Genomic DNA, 22,203 nt, shown 5'->3' on the forward strand with positions numbered 1-22,203 from the left:
CCTTGATGCTGTTCCTTTAGTACAAAAATTAATAACATTCACCAGCAACTCAGTTCAAATGTTGTGTCTATCCCCTCTCCAGAACCTTTTCTCTATTTTGAGCTGTTTTCCACTTTTCATCTTCCTTATTTATCTGCTATTTCTGAGTTTATATGTAGGTCAAAGCCTGCCACATGTCATCTTGACCCTATGTCTACAGGGAAATCCTGCCTCTCTTGCTTACTCCCACTCATCTTTGCTATCATCCAGTCTTCACTCACCAGCGGTATCGTTCCCTCTTTATTCAAGATTGCTTCAGTCACTCCCATACTGAAAAAACCTTCTTTAGACCGTAACAACTTTAACAACCTCCGTCTGATTTCTAATCTGCCCTTCATCTCTAAAATACTCGAAAAAGTAGTTGCAGCTGAACTTCATTCACACCTGGTTAATAATAACATCTATGAGAGATTTCAATCTGGTTTTCGTTCATGTCACAGTACAGAAACTGCTTTACTTAAAGTCACTAATGATCTTGTAATCGGAGCTGACTCTGGTCTTCTCACCATTCTCATCCTCTTGGATCTGAGCTCAGCCTTCGACACCATCTCTCCTTCCGTCCTTGTAAACAGACTTTCCTCTCTCGGCATCTCTGACACACCCCTAGCCTGGTTTCAATCATATCTCCTTGACCGCTCCCAGTTTATTCAACTGAAATCATTCTGCTCTTGTCTATTCCTGGTCACTTCTGGTGTACCCCAAGGTCCAGTCTTAGGCCCTCTTCTCTTCATAATATACATCCTCCCTCTAGGTACCATTTTCCGCAAATTTGATCTTCACTTTCACTTGCTGATGACATCCAGTCATATTTCTCCTGCGGACCTGATTCCTCCCTCCCACCTTCTCTCTAACAGAATGTCTATCTGAATTTAAATCCTGGTTTAGCTCTAATTTTCTTCAAGCTCAATGAGGAAAAACTGAAATCCTCCTTATTCTCACCAAATCCAACCTTTCGAAGGCGAACCGTTTCTCACTCACTATCCATAACTCAGTTTTCCCTTCTCCTCAGGTTAAGAGCCTTGGTGTCATCCTAGACAATTCACTTTCCTATAAATCTCACATCACATCTATTTCCATCTATGCAACATTAACAGATTGCTTCCTTCTCTTTCCACCCAGTCTACATCCATTCTTGTCCACAGTCTTGTTACCTTCCGTATTGACTACTGCAATTCTCTTTTGCATGGTCTCCCCCAAAAATCCCTCCATAAGCTTCAACTGGTTCAGAACTCTGCTGCTCGCATTATCACCAGAACCCCTCCTACCAGCACATCAGCCCTGTTCTTCAGGAACTTCACTGGCTCCCAGTGAAATTCCGGATAATATACAAACTTCTTCTGTTCACCTTCAAGGCCATTCATAACCTCGCACCTCCTTACGTGTCTGACCTGTTAAGCGCTACCTTTTCTGACGCTCACTTCAATCTTCTTCTTCTATCCAGCTTTCTGTGCCTTGCTTCCGCCTCACCACCATGGGAAGCAGAGCTTTTAGCTGCTCTGCTCCCAGGCTGTGGAACTCTCTACCCCCACATATAGGAAACACTGGTGCCCTCTCCCAGTTTACATCTCAACTCAAAACCCATCTGTTCACATCTGCATATTCACTGTGAACCCACTGTTTGTTAATTTTATCTTGTGCTTTTGTTTTATTGTTCTTCATTGTGTTATTGTTCTATTATGTGTTTTTATCTATTGTATAGTGTCCTTGCGTGTTTTGAATGTAGAGCAGAAGTATGGCCAGCCAAGACAGCCAGTCGAGTCAGAGTTGAGTGCAATCTGAAGCACTCCAGCACTGAAAATAGGAGATGCAATTGCCTTTGATGCTTTTGCATTATCTTATGCCAGACCTTTGCTGCAGTGGACACCCATCACCAGTCTTTATGCCCCAAAGGAAGCTGTAATATCTAGTCTTTGCGGCACTGAATGTAGGCTTGCTTGGGTCCCCAGCCAGGCAGATTCCTGCTGCTCTGAAATCCACAAACTGGAACAGGAAGACTACGTAGCCAAGATCTCATTGAAAGAAGCTGGCCAGACAGAGGAATCGTGTTTTATTGCACATCACATGGTGCAGCATAATGGTAAGAACAGGATAGTCTTTAACTGTTCATTGCAATACCATGGTCGGTCACTGGATGACCAGCTTTTACCAAGGCCCTAGTTCCTTCACTCCTTGGTGTACTCATTTTATTTTGCCAGCACGCTGTGGCCGTGAGTGGCGAAATTAAAGGAATGTTCCACCAAGTACGCCTATCACCCCAAGACAGACCACTCTTGCGCTTCCTCTGGAAAGAGATGCACAGAGAAGAGGAGCCATCCGTATATGAGTGGCAAGTATTAACATTAGGGAGAAATTGCAGCCCTTGTTGTGCAGTATAGGCCTTTCAACGCCGTGTCAAGGAGAGCAGGGATGTAACCACCAACCTGGCTAACATAGTCGAGTCATTTTATGTTGACAAAAATGTATGACCAAAGCAGAAGAGGCCAAGTGCTTGGTGGACAGCCTGGAACAGTTGTTAGCAGAAGGAGGATTTGAGATAAGTCAATGGTCCTGTAATATTTCCGCTACCACTGAACATCTTCCACCTGCAGCCAGGTCCACAGCTAGTGACCTCTGGCTGTCAAAGAGCAGTAGTGGCCTTCAAACGCTAACCCTTGGCATGCAGTGGAACTGTCTCACACTGGGCTATAAACAACAATCCAGTGACTTTGCGTCTGTCAGGAGTTGCAGTGCGGATGAGGGAAGGAGGACCCAAACGCTGGACTCACAGGTGGGTGAAGGTTGGTGTTTATTGTAGACAGAGTGAACAGAACAGAAGTAGGAAATGGCTGGTTGGCTGGACGGCTGACTGAATGAAAGACTGACTGACAGAACTGACAGAACTGGGACAACCTAACAGCAACAACATAACATCAATGACGCGACAGTGAACAGAAGGAAACTGAGGACTTAAATACTCTGACTGATGATGACGATTGGAGACCAGTGAGTACACAGCTGAACTTAGTCTGACTAATGATACATGGAAATAACTGGAACACAATACACAGGCGGTATGCTGGCACAGAAAACAGGAAGTGAGAAAACTGAATGTGGGAAATAAACTGAACATGATAAAACTGAAAACGCTGGGTCAACGACCCAGGAAACCTGACAGCGCCTACTCTCAAGAAACTGTATAAGACACTCGCTAGCCAGTGTGACAATTGTTATCCGGGATCTCTGGAAACAAGACCTAGGCTGGGATGACCAGATTAAACCGCAGCACTTTCTCGACCAGTGGTTGACCTGACAGAGGGAACTTGCTCATCTTCCGCACCTACACATTCCCTGACAATACTCATAGACAACATGGACAACTTCATGTATTCTGTGATGCATCAGAGAGGGCCTATGGAGCTGTTGCACTTTGGTACATGAAAATGGAAAGACCATCTCTGAATGAAGGAGGGGGCCTAAGGGTACATCTTTCGCCATCTTACAATGCTGTGATCGCAGCCATTAACCCTTTAAGACCTACCATAGAACCAAGTCCGCCAGAGCTTATAGTATATTTTTACATGCTGTGGAGCCATTTTTTGGAGCATTTCAAGTTGCTATACATCAATACAACCATTATAGCCCAAATTTTAATAATATGTCTGCATTAAGTGCATAGTAATTACATAAATTGCAAAAAAGTGCAATAAACTACAAAAAAAATTTAAAATCATTTTTGTTTTTTTAACATATATTTCTAGCTAGAGAAATTTAAGAGGCTTATCCCTCAAAACTGTAAATACAAAAAAGTTGCACAAACTAGTTTCCCACCAAAGGAAATTTATTTTAAGTGTCTTCATAGTTTTATTTTTGAGATACACCAATTTTCATATACTGCAGGAAAAACGAAAAAATATATTATCGTGCAAATTTGCAAAATAACAGCATCTGCATCAAAATAAAATATTTCCAGCAGTGCAATATGAGTCCTCAGCATCCCAGAAACGACACAGAAAGTCATAAAGTCAAACATAACTTTTAAAAACACAAGTATAGGCTCACAAGGCCACGATGGTAAAAAACTACATTTCCGCAAAATGACGTCACTTCCGGTTTCGGGCAGGTCATGCCGGACATGCGATAGTTCACGCTGATGGATCTAGGAAGTGTTACAAACAGCTGATCGGATCGGCAAAGCGTGTTTCTGGAATATTATGTTTTTGTTGCTGCAAGTGCTTTTTATGCAGTTTTGGCAAAGCTATATGTGGAAGCAAACTGTGACCTAGGACAAGCTAACGGTTTCATATGCAAAAAAAATTATTGCGCTAGCTTACGTGGTTGCAGTGCTACCAGGATTTAAAAATAGTTACGCAAAATGAAGCGTGTCCGCTCCGACCGGCTTTAAAGGGTTAACCAACTCTCTGTGAATGTCTTTGATCATTGATCAATGGTGTTTGATCAGTGGTTGTTGATCAACGGTCATGAGAATTTGCATATTAATGATCAAGGAACTGACCTCACAGCCCATTGTTCATTCAGTGGGCTGGTTTCAGTCATTGTGCAAATGTACTGTTTATAAGGGAATGCTATGTCCATATAAACAGAATTACACACACACACACACACACGCACGCACGCACGCACGCACGCACGCACGCACGCACGCACACACACACACACACACACACACACACACACACACACAACATTTTGGGATAATATTATCATGTTAGCCATTCTTTGTATAATGTTGGGTGCTAAAATTTTAGGGTTCGTCTGTCTCTCCATGTGATCAGATAATGAACATGCTCTGTCACTCTGAGGAGAATGCAATGTTGTTGAACATTTCAACAGTTGTTGAAATGTGGAAGACTGCCAGCAACTTTAAAAAGGCAAGAAAGAATCACCCGCAGATAAGATAAAGAAACACGACATTTAGCTAAAAATGACACAAGATGCTGTGGTCAGAGCTAAAAAACATTATTGAAATTTTAAAAAAAATAGCAGAAACTTTAAAAAAAGCAGTGTCCTGGTCCTGCGTCTATTACCTAAGGTTTTGAGTTCTACTCAGGAGTTTTCTAGTTTACTTATATTATAGTTCTGTATTTTATATTTGTTGTTTTCAGGCTTGTTATTATGTGGTTAAATTGGCGTTTCCTGTCTTCTTATGTCTAGTTTCCTGTGTTAGTTATTGTTGTCTCTCTTTGAAGTCAGTTTTGTCGCTATTTTAATTGTCTGCCACTTCTGTCATGTGTCTGTGTTATCCATGATGTTGTTTTATGAATGTCAAGTTTGGTGTCTCTGTCTCTCTGTCTCTTTGTCTCCCTTGTCCTCGGTTCTCTAGCGTTCGCTCGTGTCTCTAGCTCCCTGGCTCTGTCTGCCTTTCAGCTCTGTCTGCCATGTTTGTGCTTTTGTCTTCCCTGGTCAAGTTGTGTGTCTTAATGTGCTCCTGTGTCTGTTACTTCCTGTTTTACTTTGATAGTCTCCTGCCTCATGTGTACGATGTTCAATTTTGCTTCCATTGTCTCATTAACCTGGATTTGTTCCCTCATTATCCTGTGTTTACGTATTGTCTGAATTTCCCTCTGCTCTTGCTCATGTCATCCATCTAGCTGTGTGCCTGTGTGTCTTGAGCCGAGTAGTTCCAGGTTACAATTGAATTTCAGTTTTTTGTATCTTGTGTTTTGGGAGAGCTCAGCAATAAAGCTGTTTTGGACTTACCCTTGTGATTTTTGGAGACCTGCGTTTGGGTTCTAATCTCCCTGCCACACATCCGATTATGACAAACAGACAAGAGCAGCCAGCAGATAAACTAAAGCATAACAAAATTAAGCTAAAAATTGCAATAACTGGAATAATAAGAACTGCCTCCTCCTGAACAGCACGAACACCAAGAAGCTGCTAATGAAGTTCAGGACCTAAAATACTGTGCCGGTCAATCTGGATAGACAGAGAGCAGATAGACACTGTGCAGAGTAGATGAGGAGGAAGTTAACCAAGATATATATTGATATTTTGCTATATTATGCAATATATATAAAATTTGAAATATTCAAAGCTGAACTTGGTGAATGAGCTTAATTGCAAAAGATTTTCAAAATATCAGCTTAAGTGTGAAAACTGCGAGTACAAAAAAAGAGAAAAATATGCTAAATAAAGCCAACAAAGTATCTAAACTGAGCATTTAGTGAAATTTACATTTTCAAAAAAAAAACAACACAAAAAGATGCAAAACCTGGAACTGAAGCTCATCAAGATGAAGAAGAACTGAAACAAGTGCTGAACGAGTGAAAAAGGCCTGAAATAAGCTCAGCCTGAATCTCTAAACTCTAAACAGGCAGTTTCTGATTGGTGGCAGCTTGTGAACACCCCTCTGACACAAACGCACACGCGTATACATCTCCACCAAACAATGTTTACAAATATGGACACACACACGCACCATGGAGTGAACAGTGATTGTGAGAGTGTGGCCTCTGTGTTTCAATGCCAATCATGTCTGAATCAATGTCTGCCTTCTATACAGTCGTTGGTGTGAATCTACTGAATTTGAATCCACCAAGCAGAAGCAGCTTGTTTACTTTTTCGCACCAAAACAACTGTGGCTACTTCATTTAGGAGATGGGACGACTGGAAATAGAGACTTCCAGCTCTGGTTTGAGTGAAATTTGTATCACTTCCCTTTAACTCCCACATCAATGTATCAAAACATAAAAACCTATGTTTCGGTATATAATTTGTGTTGGACGAGTTAAAATTGAGCGAGTAAGAAGAATTTATTTGGACATGAGGAACAGATTCAGAGAGAGTTGTGCACTCTAGCTTAACTGCAGAGAAAACATAGCAAATCACGTGTTTTATAAAAAATCATCATGATGCGACAAAAAACCTGAGCAGGGATTTTATGAAAACGGTAAAAGATAAGCAAAAGCTGAATTATGCCATAATAACCAAATAGTTTGAGAGCATTTTGAGTTTAAATAGTGCTTCTAAGTGAAAGGATGTGGAAATAGTGACGTTTAAAAAACAGCCACGTTTTAACAGATTTCTGGAAGCTTTCCATAACGGGGGCAGAAAATCCATAAAAACCTGAATGTTTTAAAAAGTATAAAAAGTCAGAAATAGCAGAAAATATGACCAGAAAGAGCAGAAGTAGCAAAATACTGTAAAACTTGAATTGCTAAAAGTATGCAGAAGTAGTTAAAGGGCCCAAAACATACGAAAGCTACTTGAGGACGAATAATACTAAAGAATAAAGAGAAACAGGAACACAAAAGTGCATTCATACGATTGTGTTCCTGTTTCTCAACTAGAAAAATAGCCATTTCCTGTGAAAATGCAGTGTGAATTCAGTAATTTATAATAAAATAAAACTTTTTCAGCTGAAAACTGCTGAAGAAGCTGAAGTTACCGCTAAACAACTTGTTCAACTGTGAGAAACTGTCAGAAAAGTGGGAAAGAACAGCCAGCATATAAACTGAAGCATCACAAAATTCAGTGACTGGAGTAATAAGAACTGAACAGCACCAACACCAAGGAGCTGCTAATGGGGTTCATGAGCAGTCTGCATAGATACAGAGTAGAACGACTGTGCAGAACAGATGAGGAGGAAGTTATATATTGATATATTATGCAATATATATTAAATATTTTAAATATTCAAAGCTGAACTTGAGGAATAAGTTTAATTTAATTGAATAAGCTTTTCAAAAATATCAGCCATCTTAAGTGTGAAAACTAAGAGCCAGTGACATTTTATTTTTCAAATGAAAAAAAAAAGATGCAAAATCCGGAGCTGAAGCTCATCAAGATGAAGAAGAACTGAAACAAATGCTGAACGAGAGAAAAAGACCTAAAATAAACTCAGTGTGAATCTATAAACGCTCTATGTAAACAGCAAGCAGTTTCTGATTCAGGGCAGCTAAACACCCCTCACACACACACACACACACACACACACACACACACACACACACACACACACACACACACACACACACACACACACACACACACCATGGAGTGAACAGTGACTGTGAGAGTATGGTCTCATGGCCTCTGTGTTTCAAGCACTCTGAAGTCCGCTGCTTCCTTGCTCGTCTGTACTTCAGTGAACGGGAGAACGCAGCGCGATCATTCTGCAGTTGGAACAGCAGTGTACTTGATATCATCACAGCGCCGCTCCAGTGTTTTTTCTGCCAAGCCCCATAAATATAACTTTGATTAATATTTGCAATGGAAATCACACATGATATCCAAAAATTTGTTAAATTAATACAAAATTTAAGTAGAAAATTTGCTAAGGAAAAAAACTCTTTTAAGCACTTTGGCAAAATTTGCTTTTACATACAATCTATTTCATAATGTCTAATAAGCTTCATATAGTTAAGCATAATTACAAAATGGCGCCGGTGAGGTCGGCTGCCGTGCTGGATGCTCTGCCCCAACTTCTCCACTTTTTGCAGTTTTTCGTCACTTTTTGCTATATCTGCGATAATCTTGCATGGGCATCATGCAAAACACACAAATCCGCTACAGTAGAGACACTTTGGTTTCTATTGGTCTACAATACACGAACATTTCACCATGTTTAACTATATATAGATATATATATATATATATATATATATATATATATATATATATATATATATATATATATATATATATATATATATATATCTACACAGCAAATTCAAAAGTGTTAAATTTTTTGGTGTTAATAGTCTCCTTGCAAAAGTAGAGTTAATTTTACTCTAAGCAGAGTCACATTCTTTTAATGTAACTCTGAGGTGTAAAATGATAGTAGTTAAAATCGAGTGTTAAAAATGAGTGTTCCTCTGTCAAATCTGGAGGTGTTACAATGGAAACATTAACTCTTGACCTCTTAACTCTGAACTCCTACAGGGGCTATGAGACCAACAGAGTAAATTCACAGACTCCGCCCCCAGCACGGCTCCAATCGAAGCTGAAGTGAAGCCGTTTCAGAACATTTTGCTCTACATATTTGAGTTGTTTGCCATGCTTGGTAAGTCATTTTTTCAAAGATTGTTTCAATTATTATTATGAGCTTTTACTTCTGTGGCTCTTTGGAGTTGAGACAAAGCTGTGTGAAAGGCATTAGCCATGTTGCTCGGTGATAGCATAATATTCTGTTTTAGCTAGCTGAAAGGTATTGTTTGCGGGCAAATACCACAGCCTTGAAAAAAAGCTTGCATGTGAATTTTCAGTCAAATCTTTGGTCAAATACACCTAAAACAATGTCTAGAATGTGAAATGTTGGTATAATGGTGCTACTTGAAGCCTGAAAACGATCGCCCATAATAAAAAAAAACGAGCAAACAGCAGTAGCTGACGTCCTGACTGGATTCTACGTTAGCATCGATCCCTCCAGAGTTTTGTGCACACGGTTTAGGTAAAAATGGAAAAAGTTTTACATTTAGTTCAGTATTACCTGGCTCAAAGAGGATTCCTTTTTTTTTACTGTGCTGCAATTGTTTACTGGATTATTTGTGCCATTAATTAGTGTCAACTAATTTTTATTCAATCTCCGCACAGGATATGCTTGTGAAGATGGAATATGGGGGAGAGCAGAAGTGCGTTGAAGTTCCACAAAGGGATGAATGAAGGACATGCATATTGTATTGAAGAAATAAGTGTTGAGAATGCTGTTATTTGCATTTACCAGCTCACCTATGTCAGACCTTTTGATAAACAAAATTCTAATGAAAGTGAGAACATGTACACTGTTACATCTTTCAGAAAATGTTTTGAAATTGTGGTGCACAGTTCAGAATAAATGTTTTTCAAAAACCATTGCATCTTTTTAGTAAATGTTTATTTCCAAAAGAAATTTCTAGAAGTTCAGAACAGTAAAATTCCCGCTTTTTAGAATGAATTAGAAGATAACTCTTACGTAGTTAAACTAAAATACTCTTTGAGAGTTAATATATAAACTCTTAACACCAAGTGTTAAATTATCAACTCCAGACAGATTTGGTGTTTAACACTAAATCAGAGTTAACGTACCAACTCTCCAAAAAGAGTTAAATTAACACTCTCTGGTGTGGACCCATATAGACACTTTAATAGTGTTGAAATCAAATCCGACAGTGTTAATTTGGACATGCTGGATTTGCTGTGTATATATATCTATATATCTATCTATCTATATATATATATATTATATATATATCTATATATATATCTATATATATATATATATATATATATATATATATATATATATATATAAAAAAAACACCCAGCACGCCCCTGCGGGCGGTTTATCCTTCAAGCTCGGGTCCTCTACCAGAGGCCTGGGAGCTTGAGGGTCCTGCGCAGTATCTTAGCTGTTCCCAGGACTGCGCTCTTCTGGACAGAGATCTCCGATGTTGTTCCCGGGATCTGCTGGAGCCACTCGCCTAGCTTGGGAGTCACCGCACCTAGTGCTCCGATTACCACGGGGACCACCGTTACCTTCACCCTCCACATCCTCTCGAGCTCTTCTCTGAGCCCTTGGTATTTCTCCAGCTTCTCGTGTTCCTTCTTCCTGATATTGCTGTCATTCGGAACCGCTACATCGATCACTACGGCCGTCTTCTTCTGTTTGTCTACCACCACTATGTCCGGTTGGTTAGCCACCACAATTTTGTCCGTCTGTATCTGGAAGTCCCACAGGATCTTAGCTCGGTCATTCTCCACCACCCTTGGGGGCGTCTCCCATTTTGACCTCGGGACTTCCAGGTTATACTCGGCACAGATGTTCCTGTACACTATGCCGGCCACTTGGTTATGGCGTTCCATGAATGCCTTGCCTGCTAGCATCTTGCACCCTGCTGTTATGTGCTGGATTGTCTCTGGGGCATCTTTACACAGCCTGCACCTGGGGTCTTGCCTGGTGTGATAGACCCCAGCCTCTATGGATCTTGTGCTCAGAGCTTGTTCTTGTGCTGCCATGATTAGTGCTTCTGTGCTGTCTTTCAGTCCAGCTTTGTCCAGCCACTGGTAGGATTTCTGGATATCAGCCACCTCCCCTATCTGCCGGTGGTACATACCGTGCAGGGGCCTGTCCTTCCATGATGGTTCCTCGTCTCCCTCCTCTTTCTTGGGTTTCTGCTGCCTGAGGTATTCACTGAGCACTCGGTCAGTTGGGGCCATCTTCCCAATGTATTCTTGGATGTTCGTTGTCTCATCCTGGACTGTGGTGCTGACACTCACCAGTCCCCGGCCCCCTTCCTTCCGCTTAGCGTACAGCCTCAGGGTGCTGGATTTGGGGTGAAACCCTCCATGCATGGTAAGGAGCTTTCTTGTCTTTATGTCAGTGGCTTCTATCTCCTCCTTTGGCCAGCCTATTACCCCAGCAGGGTACCTGATCACGGGCAGGGCGTACGTGTTGATGGCCCGGATCTTGTTCTTACCATTCAGCTGACTCCTCAGGACTTGCCTGACCCTCTGCAGGTACTTGGTGGTTGCAGCTTTTCTAGCGGCCTCTTCATGGTTCCCATTCGCCTGCGGGATCCCCAAGTACTTGTAACTGTCCTCTATGTCTGCAATGTTGCCTTCTGGTAGTTCAATCCCCTCAGTTCTGACTACCTTCCCTCTCTTTGTTACCATCCGACTACACTTCTCCAGTCCGAACGACATTCCAATGTCATTGCTGTATAGCCTGGTAGTGTGGATCAGTGAATCGATGTCTCGTTCCCTCTTGGCATACAGCTTGATGTCATCCATGTACAGGAGGTGGCTGACAACTGCTCCGTTCCGTAGTCGGTATCCGTAGCCAGTCTTGTTAATGATCTCACTGAGGGGGTTCAGGCCTATGCAGAACAGCAGTGGGGACAGAGCATCTCCTTGGTAGATCCCGCACTTGATGGTGACTTGTGCTATGGGCTTGGAGTTGGCCTCTAGTGTTGTACGCCACATCCCCATTGAGTTCCTGATGAAGGCTCTTAGGGTCCCATTGATCTTGTACAATTCTAGGCATTCCAGTATCCAGCTGTGGGGCATTGAGTCATAGGCCTTCTTGTAATCAATCCAGGCAGTGCACAGGTTGGTCAGTCTGGTCTTGCAGTCTCGGCTGATTGTTCTGTCTACCAGTAGCTGGTGTTTTGCGCCTCTGGTATTCTTGCCAATTCCTTTCTGTGTCCCGCTCATGTATTGACCCATGTGCCTGTTCATCTTAGCCGATATGATGCCTGACAGGAGCTTCCATGTAGTACTGAGGCAGGTTATTGGTATATATATATATATAGATATATATATAGATATATATATATAGATAGATATATATATATGTCAAACCACAATTGCGACAAACCCCTCACGGAGCATCGGGGACTCAGTAAGTCGACCTCGGACACATCGACTGACGCCGAGGGGATTGCAACAAACTGCAGACCTGTTAACATCACTGAGAACCTTTACACAGGTCCTCGTTTCAAGGACTTGAAGCCTCCCCAGGAGTGACAGAGAGAGGATGAACGTTTACAGAGGTTTCTGTTAACATGAATGTTCCAAATGTTCAATAAACATATTAAGTTCGTATATTTTCCCTTTTTTCTCGAGTCTGTTTGCTTATGCAAAATGAAATCTGATTAATATAGAATAAACATGATATTTAATCAAAATTAATCCACAGTAACCCTGTGATGAATCTGATTAAACACTTTAATTGTTTGGCAGCACTAATATATATTATATATTAATGTATACTTACCTATTAGTATATAGGTTTTTAAAAAAGTTGCATTTCACAGGAGAGAGCCTGTGCTAACAGACTGAAGAAAACTATTCAAATTCTCTTTGAATTTAAGCATTTAACATTCTTTATGTTTATTCTACATTTCCTTCATTATATTGCATAAATGTCTGTTACAAGCTCAAATATAAAGTTGAAAAAGTGTAATTGCAGCCAGGCTATTGATTGATTAATTGATTGATAATACTTTATTCATCCCGAGGGAAATTGGGTTAAGGCTGCCAGCCTTGCCAGCACCATCTTACCCTTCCGACCATACATACATTACACAAACATCACATGGGGAAGGCAGGTCAGAGAGGTATAACAATGGAAACTGCACAACATGAGGAAAGACGAGGAGAAAAAAAACTCCCCCAGACTGAGCTCCAACAGGGAGATCAATTTGAGAACATCACAAAACACCTCATCTATCCATACATCCATCCATACATAGATATATGGTTTCCAGCTGCCTGAGTCCCTTTACTAATGTTAAACCCACAACGTTTAAGTATTTACAAGTATTTGCAATTAAAATCAAATAGCTGAAAGTGTGCGTTGGTCTAACGGATAAGGCACATACCCCATGCTGTGCCTGCAGCTTTCACTGTTCCTTCCAGCAGGTTGCATGTCATACCCTTTCCCTGTTTCCTGTTTCCTTACACCAACAACTGACAAACAGAGCCAACAATGTCAAATAAAAATTATCTTAGGAAAAAGAGAGTAAACAAATGATATTTCTGTCTTTATAAAACTATCAGGCAATCGACCCAATACTGCGACTGATAAGAAAACATTAAAAAATGACAAATACAATATTTCTTATTGAATAATTTTACATGATGAAAATGCGCATAATCAAAGACATGGCTCATGACAGTACCGCTACCATCGCTACTGGAAGCACTTTGAAGGATAAGGAGAAAATAAAATAACATGGGTCGTGCTGGCAGTGTTTGTTTCAAATTGATTTTTTCATTAAATCCCATCAGCTGAGAAAGTGCTCTCTTGATTGGTTTTCAGAATCCTCTTGGCGCAGCACCCGTGTCCATACACATCACTAAGCACACGGGTCTGCCACTTGCTAATGACCTTTGCTGGGGGCAGATGAGTCAGCACACGAACATTGCATGAAACTCAGACATAAAACAATTTTTTAACAATTTGAAGGTTCTTTCATGGAATGATTCATTTTTGATCCATCTACATAATGTAGTATTATTTTCTTCAGCTCAGCCGTGAACAATAGCACTGTGTGCGAGCACTGAAGCATGCCGATGATTGTGCCTGTTAGAACACCAATCAGCAACAACAGGCTGATAGTTTGTTTATATAACACACAACTGACCACTACTACACATTTACTACGGCACCAGTGTTTTAATGTGACTGCAATCTTCTTGTGTTCTTTTAATGTGCCTTTTTTATGGCGTTACCTATAAGAAATGATAGAATAGCTGTAAATCAATTCAAGTACATAATGGGACTTGGCAGTAAAGCTGTGCTGGAAAGAGACGCACATCTACAAATCAAACCAAATGATTCTAATGCAGTGCTCATTATTGATAGACTCTGACTGGTTTAAAGAGCAATGAGTGGAAGGAGGACAGGCAGGCCTCATGCCGCACTTAAAAGGATTGAAAGTGTCTGACCATGTCTTTAAAATGTATGGACGAGCTCATAAACACTATAAATAGGTCTCTCTTGGTATCAAAACTCCCTGAAACATAAATTCGGTTTCAGCTGGGAAATCCATACAAATGTTGTTTGTGCTAATGAGAGTCAAATGGCAGGCACTGCTGGGGGCTATGTGACATGTACACACTGAAGGCATACTGATGAAAGAGCCACAATTTAAAGGGTAACAAGCCTTACAAGCACTGTGTCGCACAGATACACTCATGATATGGAATTTCAATAAATAGCACCACTGACCACAGCTTTGCATTTCTGTGAATGCCCAGCTAACTCTGTGTTATAGCATCCATGTATCCACGGCAAATCCTCATTACAAAGCAGTTCCTATTCCCACCCTACAGTCCTCAAGCCAGGTGGCACACAGACAGCCATAACGGCAACAGTTATTATGTGCTGTGTATTTAATAAAAGTACAATACAGGTATTGCAAAGTAAATTCACTTATCCCTACCCACATAACTGCATAATAACCTGAATCCAGATCTGTGCAGGTGTCCGTGTATGACAGATACCTGCATCGCTGCAGGTAGCCTAATGCATTACTGTTTCTGGTTTTTGATGTTCCTGTGTTTGCACTCATCCCTTTCAGCTGGTTTGAGGTATAAAACTTGAGCTGGGTGCCTTGATGTACTGCTGGCTTGGAATTCTAATAATGAGTGTGCTTTGGGATTTTAAGGATGAGTCTCTCTGAAATAGTTTTTCACTTCAGTACCTTTCATTTCAGCCTCCTCTTATGGTGCTGCTAAAACCTCCTCTTTTCTTTTCTTCTAAAAAGGAAGAAATTAATTTGCCCTGCTTGGCAGTTGTTAAGAACAATAATATAATGATCACTGGAGTCCTGACTCTAAAGTATATTGTTAAAAACTACGGTTAAAAAGCATCAAATGGATACTCACAGAAACGAATGATGATCCACAGAGTTGGATCCTGTGTTCTGTGCTAATGGTCCTGATAGCGGTGCTGAGGCTTGGGAGCATCAGCTGGGATGAACAGAGGGATCCCTCGAGTTCTCTTTCTCGGGAATGAGCTTGTGTTTGGCGCACATGTGGGCAGCATTGGGGTGACAACTAGTGGATTTCATTCACAGCATCCGGCGGGTGCTATCCAATCATCGGGGAGGGTCGTGTCCCCAGTGCCAGCCTCTATAGAGACAGAGGAGGTCATCCCTCTGGAAGAATGCTGCTTCTCATTGCAAAAACAAAGGCTGGGATTGTCAAGCTGATGGCAAGGGGACGAGGTGGAGGGGCAGCAAAGGCCGGGGGATTCGGGACAATAGAATAAATCACATAAAAAATGTCACAGCCACACAAATGGAAATTTTGCTTGGGGATGAAGCTGGATTTCAAAAAACTGAGAGTTGTTTATCTAAGGCAAAAGAAAAAAAAGCTAGTCACATGGCCCACTAGTCAGACAGTAAGGGCATTTCTTTTCATTTCCTGACAGGCGTATGAAAGGAGTGCACTTTGAATAGACTCTTTTTGCTTGAAAACTCCTAAAGAGAAATAGGGTAAAAATATGCCTACAATCTGAGGAACGCTCATATCAGGAACTAAGGAGGACTGGTACATGGCTGATGGTGCTTACAGCAGGTGGTTTAGACAAGAGACTCTAACTTCAAGCCTGCGTAAGTCTTTTGACATCACACATGGGACACTGCAGTCATACACGTTTGTCTACACATACACTATGGGAAGAAAATGTATGGGGAAACATGACATTGGTAAAATCCCAGATGTAAAGCCACATTCAGGCAATATCAGTAAAACCACAGATGCAATTAGCCAAGAGGAAAAAAACTTACTAGTTCAGCCTTAAAATTGGAAGATACCAGGAGCTGCCATGTACTTTGTGAAAACCACTCATTATGGACAACTGCATTTAAATAAAAGGCAAAAGCTAATTTTAAATCAACAGACATCATCAACAACAGTTAGGTCTGTTTACAAGTAAACAGAGGTATTGGTCCAACTGATAAACCTGTGACAGTGCCTTAGGCGATCAGGACTCACTGATGAACTTGGGAAGGGGGGCCTGTGTAGTCTGATGCCATGGCAGAGATGCTGAAAACCTTAGTACCGTATTTTCCGCACAATAAGGCGCACTTAAAATCCTTTAATCTTCTCAAAAATCGACAGTTTGCCTTATAATCCGGTGTGCCTTATGTATAAATTCTGGTTGTGCTTACTGACCTCAAACTGATTTTATGTGCTACACGGCGCTCAAAAATCTGTCAAATGTTTTAGTACGACTTTGGTGGCACTGCGTGATGGAGCCTCGCTGAGTAATCTGGGTCCTAAACTCCATCGACCTTCAGGTCCCAAAGTCAAACGAACACTGCGGCATCCCTGAGAGTTAAACACTGGCTAAATTCTTTCATCTTTAATAAAATGATCAGTGTTGCTGCTTTAACATCAAGGCATCCATGAAAACAGAATTTATTAAATTTAACTGAGTTACACCCAGCATTTGTTCACATCAGTTTAAGAAAAAAGGTCAAAGACACAGATTCACAGGGGTAAAATTGTTGGGGTGCCTGAGTCGCTGACCCAGTATTTTGTTTTTAAATATATTTCTTTATTAATTCTTAGGTTTTGGTTGTGATTTCCGTGTTCCCTTTGTAGTGTCTATGGTTTCAGTGTCTGCCTGTGAGTCTATGTATACAAGTTCAGTCTGTTATGTTTCCTGGTTTACTTTGAAAGTCTGGGTTAATGTATTGAGTTTTGCTTCCCTTTGGTCTCGTCATGTATGATTTGTCCCAGCTGTGTTTCGCTTCTGTCTCTCATTCCCAGAAAGCTCCCTCTGTGTATTTTAGCCTTGTGTTTCTCTGTGTCAGTGTCGCGATCTACCCTCATTCTGTACTGTGTGTTCTGTTTATTTTGTATTCTAATGCAGCCAGTTTTCTGTTTTGCCGTCCAGCATTAAAGCTGTATTTAAGTTCACCTGCACTTGACATAAGATCATGACCAGAACATGGACCCCGCAGATTGTTCCGCCTCTGAGGTTGATTCCGAAATGGAGAGGTTGGTTAATTTGCTGGACCGCATCTCTCAGGCCGATAGCTTACAGGCTATGTCTGTGGGACTGAGCGCAGTGGACGCAATGATTAAGAACAACCCCGGCTTCATCAATTCTCCTTGAACACTAAACTGAGCAGCACCATAGCTGCATGGAGGGAGCACGTAAGAGCCAGTGAGCTAGCTATCTTTCTTTCCACGCCAACACAGCAGCACCAGACAGAGTTCTCTGTGAAGCAGCTGCGTTTGCCACAGCAGGACGGCGTTTCTGCTGGAGGTTAACCGCTTCAGTGTGAGGAGCCGGAGGATTTGCAGCCCGATCAACTGGAGCAGTCGCAGCTCAATCCGCTGGATGACTTGCGAACTGGTCCGTCCTCTCTCTCGCCGCCTCCCCCTTCCACAAGGGAAGGCGTCGCTCACGCCGCTGTCACTCCAGGGCTGCTGAGCTAACTTCATCGGTGAGTAAGAGTGACTGTTTGCTGAATGTTCCGCTTGAGCATCCCGGTCCCGAACCTTCTGACATTTCATTCACTGTGAATCAGACTGTTTTCCTCTCGGGATTCAGTTCTGCCCGAACCAACAAACTCAGACACTGTATGTTTGGATTACATGAACATTAAATCAATCAGAGACTAATCAATTAAGTCTGGTCCTGCCTCATCTGGTCCTGCTGCTGCCACGCCGTCGTCTGGTCCACAACCTGGCTGGCTGTAACTCAGGACGTAGAGCAGGTTAGTTGCTGATCAGAAGGTTGGTGGTTCGATCCCTAGCTCCCCCAGTTTGCATTAGGGCTGGGCTATATCATACCGTTCACGGTAATACCGGTGTAATTTTGGGCAACGATAGGAAAATGAAATATTGCAATAGAATATGGGTAAAACGCGCATGCGCAGTGCCTTTGTTTACATACGCACATAGCGGTGACGCAGAATGAGAAGAGCGTAAGCGGATCGTTAAATGTAACTGATGAACCAGAATTGGTTTGTAAAAATCCCGGATTTGCCTCGCCTGTGTTGCTCCGGGCAATCCCCGGAGAGCTTTATGGACAGTTTTTTGAGTTCCAGTGCTCTTCACGGACTTTTGGTTTTCTTGAGCTCCTCGGCTTCTTGTGGACTTGTGTTTTGTCATTTTGTTTCCGTGAGTCTGCACTAGAGCAGGGCGATATGACCAAAAGTATTTATCACGATATACGTTTGAAAATTTGCGATAACGATATAACTGACACTAGACAAAATACTTTACAACTCCACAACTTTATTAGTGCAAAAAACCCCATCAATGTATTTTCACTTAAACAAGCAGCTGTTTTTTATGTGCATTAAAGTTATATAAAAATGTAACAGTGCAAATGCAAATTCCTCGCTGACAGTTTAACCAAAAGGCATTTCCAGTGGAAACTGGCCGACATATCCTGAGCATAACCATGTATAACATCCACAAAACTTAAAAAGGGGTTATACACACACAATACGGTAATATTATGTCATGGTCTCCGTGCCTGCCCGGTCGGCTCCACAAGGCTACAATTGCTGTTTCTGTTCTCTCCCTCTCTGCCTGGGCGGAGCTCACTGTGGGCTCCCACCCTTGGCCCACACACACACCTGACAACACTCACCCATCATCACCGGGAGCACTATTTGAGGCTGGAACACAGATCCTCTCGTCGCTGGATGATTGTACCCCTAACGTTAGTGTTCTCACAGCTCTTGTGCTTCATATTCGTGATTTGTGATTAGTTGGTGACCTGCCTTCTCGTCTGCCTCAGATCTTCCCCCCCCGGGACCTGCGACCTCCCTGCTGCGGGAACGTGTGTGAGTGTGAGCGAAGAAGACGTGAGCGAGTTACCCTGTGATTCCCCCGGAGTTTTGGATCCCTTCACTGTACATATATTGCACTGGCACTGTAAATAAACTACACCTTGGAGATACCTTACCGCTCTGCGTTTGAATCCCTGTACCAGATCGTGACAGATTATGTTGAAGCACAGTACGTATCACTCCGCGAGGCTCCGCCTACGATAGCCGTAACGCTCCGACAATCCATCAAGCGGTGCGGCTTCGTAGCTTAGCAAAGTTGTACTGAAACATTTGACAGATTTTCGAGCGCCGTGCACATAAAATCGTTTCGAGGTCAGTAAACACAACCAGAGTTCATACATAAGGCACACGGGGTTATAAGGGCTCTGTCGACTTTCAGAAAAATCAAAGGATTGATTTTAAGTGCGCCGTATTTTCCAAACAACACGGTAATAACGACGGCCCGCTAGCATGCTCTACCAAAAATAGTGCTTTGTTGTGTATCTGACGGACGAAAGCTAAACCAGTTCCACCAGTGAAGCTGCAGCATTTTTACAAACCAGTTCTGGTTCATTGTTTCATTCAACGATCCACTTTCGCTCTTCTCATTCTGCGTCGCCGCCATGTGCGTATGAAAGCAAAGGCACTGCGCATGCGCGTTTTACCCATATGCTATCGCCATATTTCATTTTCCTATCGTTGACCAACATTACACCGGTATTACCATGAACGGTATGATATAGCCCAGCCCTAGTCTGCACTTTGGGTCCACCATTCCTGCCTGCACGCACTTGACAAAAATTGTATCGTGGCACCACTAAGGTGATTCCCAAAGAGCAATTAGTCAAAGGTTTAGCAGGGTGTCCCTAAAAAATTCAAGGAAACCGGACAAGTGGTGGTCAGTTGGCAAGTTTAACTATCAATAGCTGATGAACAGTATCTGAAAGTCATATCTACATACATCTGGATTTTCAATTGATATATCTACTGTTTACTGAAGCCTGATCAGAAATACTCTCAGTTCTCGGCTTTCAAGAAGCCATTCTTAAAGAAGGGAAACCAGGAGAAAAGCATGACGTATGCTAGTTTATACGAGAACTGAAATGAAAACCGATCTTATGGAGTGATGAATCTTAATTTGAAATTTAGTTCAAATTGTCATCAGCATATAAAGAGGAGGTACAACAGTGAGCGTATCTGTCAAACATGGTTGAAGTTTGGTCATATTTGGGGCTGCATGTCAGCCAGTTGTGTTGGCGACCTAGTCAATATAGATCAAATTTAAATGAAGACAATATCTGCTATACAATACCATTCGGAAAAAATCTGATTGGCATCAATTTCATTTTTTAGCACGAAACACAATCCAAATGCAGCAAAAACATGGATGGATGTCAGTGCCTCCACATTACTGAAGCAGCGTGGGATCATCTTGATAGACTGGCACAAAGACCAGCTTTGAATGTCCTTCAACAAGCCTGGAGAACTATTCCTGAAGTCTGCTTTAAGGAATTACGAGAAAGCTTTCCTAAGAGTGTGATGGAGTATTAGGACCACATTAAGAAATAAAAATGTATTGTTCATTTTGAGAATAAGGTTGAAACACTATAACATGAAGATTAAAGTTAGATTGTTATTTCAGGTCAAACAACTGATGCTGAATTATCATTTATCCTTTTCATTGGCAAGCTTAAATATGAAAATTATTCATTCTGAAGATATAAGGCAGCAGTATTCAGGCTCAGTTTTCTTTCAAGTGAATGAACCTTTCATATATTCAGTGTCTGTATCCCTGCATCAAATTCCATTCAGTCATCAACAATATTTCTTATTCATTAAAAAGACTGTTTAGAAATGTGTACAGATGATCACCTGTTTGGATTTTTATTATGTGTGTCAGCCTCATTTTCAGCTGGAAACACCTTCCTGTGTGTTTGTGCATGTTATTAGAGAGCAGATGATGGTGTTTAGAAAAAGAAACTATTCAAAATAATGTGCGCATATAAACAGACTAATCAGAGAAGAACACATCTCAGTCCTCTTGATGTGGGCTTCTCTTCATCAATCAAGAGTGTGAAAAAAACTGTCTTTTTTTCTTTCTTTTCTTCTTTTGACATTTCACTGTGCTTGGCATGTTGAGAAGGTTTTTGTTAATAAGGAAAAGTTGAGTAAAATTATGCACAAGTTTAACCTGCTAGGAAAGAATGTAACATCCTGTGATTTTTATTCCTGAGGTGAGAATTTGTCAGATCAGATTAATGATACTGTGATACAATTTCAAAGGTGTCATATAGAGAAAGAAGAAGCCTTGATACAGTATTAAAACATAAATCCCTAGTCTCACATTCAATAAATATTTTCTTAAGCTGGCCATGACAACACTGACATGTGCTTTTAATGGCAACATTTCTTCCTCTGAAAGTGTTTTTTCTGCTTTAGAATTTGTATAAACACTTATTGGTTTGCAGAGACGTAATTATTGCATCATACATACAAATCTAGCTTCATTGTTGCAGGACGCTGGAGGGGGTATTCATTTTTGGGTTTCTGCTTCAGAAGCCTTATTATGAATGATTGCATGATTGAATCGACACTTTTTTATTATTTTTTACATTTTTGTTAATTTACCAAAATTAATCCAATTACAGCATTAGAACAAAAGTCAGGGAATCCGGAATGTTAAAATTTCCTAGTAATACATTTTTCTTATGCTTATGCAGAAAGCTTGAGTTACATTTCCTGGCAAACAGACTCACACGACTCCATTCATGTTACAGTTTTAGGATTTGAGTTTTGCAACGAAGCAGCTATATTACCTTTTGTCAAGAACTAGAAATATTCTTTTTGAACTTCAATGCATTTTATGCCCCTGTAGAAATGCTATCTTCAAGGATAGCAGTGCATTTTCTTGAAAAGACAATAACAAAGACTTACATGG

General features: G+C 41.2%; 1 protein-coding gene and 2 long non-coding RNA genes across 6 annotated transcripts in view; 2 read left to right on the forward strand and 1 right to left on the reverse strand.

The window, feature by feature from the left end:
• b3gat1b (beta-1,3-glucuronyltransferase 1 (glucuronosyltransferase P) b) overlaps window positions 1–22,203 on the reverse strand; it is a 63,087-nt gene that overhangs the window by 30,456 nt on the left and 10,428 nt on the right. For 2 of the 4 annotated variants that reach the window (XM_080306966.1, XM_080306967.1), the window contains exon 1: window positions 15,352–15,573. The exons of the other annotated variants lie outside the window; for them this stretch is intronic. The gene's annotated coding sequence lies outside the window, so the exon portion shown is untranslated. Of the gene's footprint in view, window positions 1–15,351; window positions 15,574–22,203 lie in introns of those variants that run through there. 4 annotated transcript variants of the gene reach the window in all.
• LOC145431341 (uncharacterized) lies at window positions 8,889–9,831 on the forward strand. Its single transcript, XR_013911638.1, has 2 exons — window positions 8,889–9,043; window positions 9,574–9,831. It is a non-coding gene; the product is annotated as an uncharacterized LOC145431341 (long non-coding RNA).
• Window positions 18,594–19,396, forward strand: LOC145431631 (uncharacterized). The gene is made up of 2 exons (XR_013911972.1): window positions 18,594–19,156; window positions 19,235–19,396. It is a non-coding gene; the product is annotated as an uncharacterized LOC145431631 (long non-coding RNA).

The sequence above is a fragment of the Astatotilapia calliptera genome, chromosome 10 (genome assembly GCF_964374335.1).
Source record: "Astatotilapia calliptera chromosome 10, fAstCal68.1, whole genome shotgun sequence".
Classification (NCBI taxonomy): Eukaryota; Metazoa; Chordata; class Actinopteri; order Cichliformes; family Cichlidae; genus Astatotilapia; species Astatotilapia calliptera.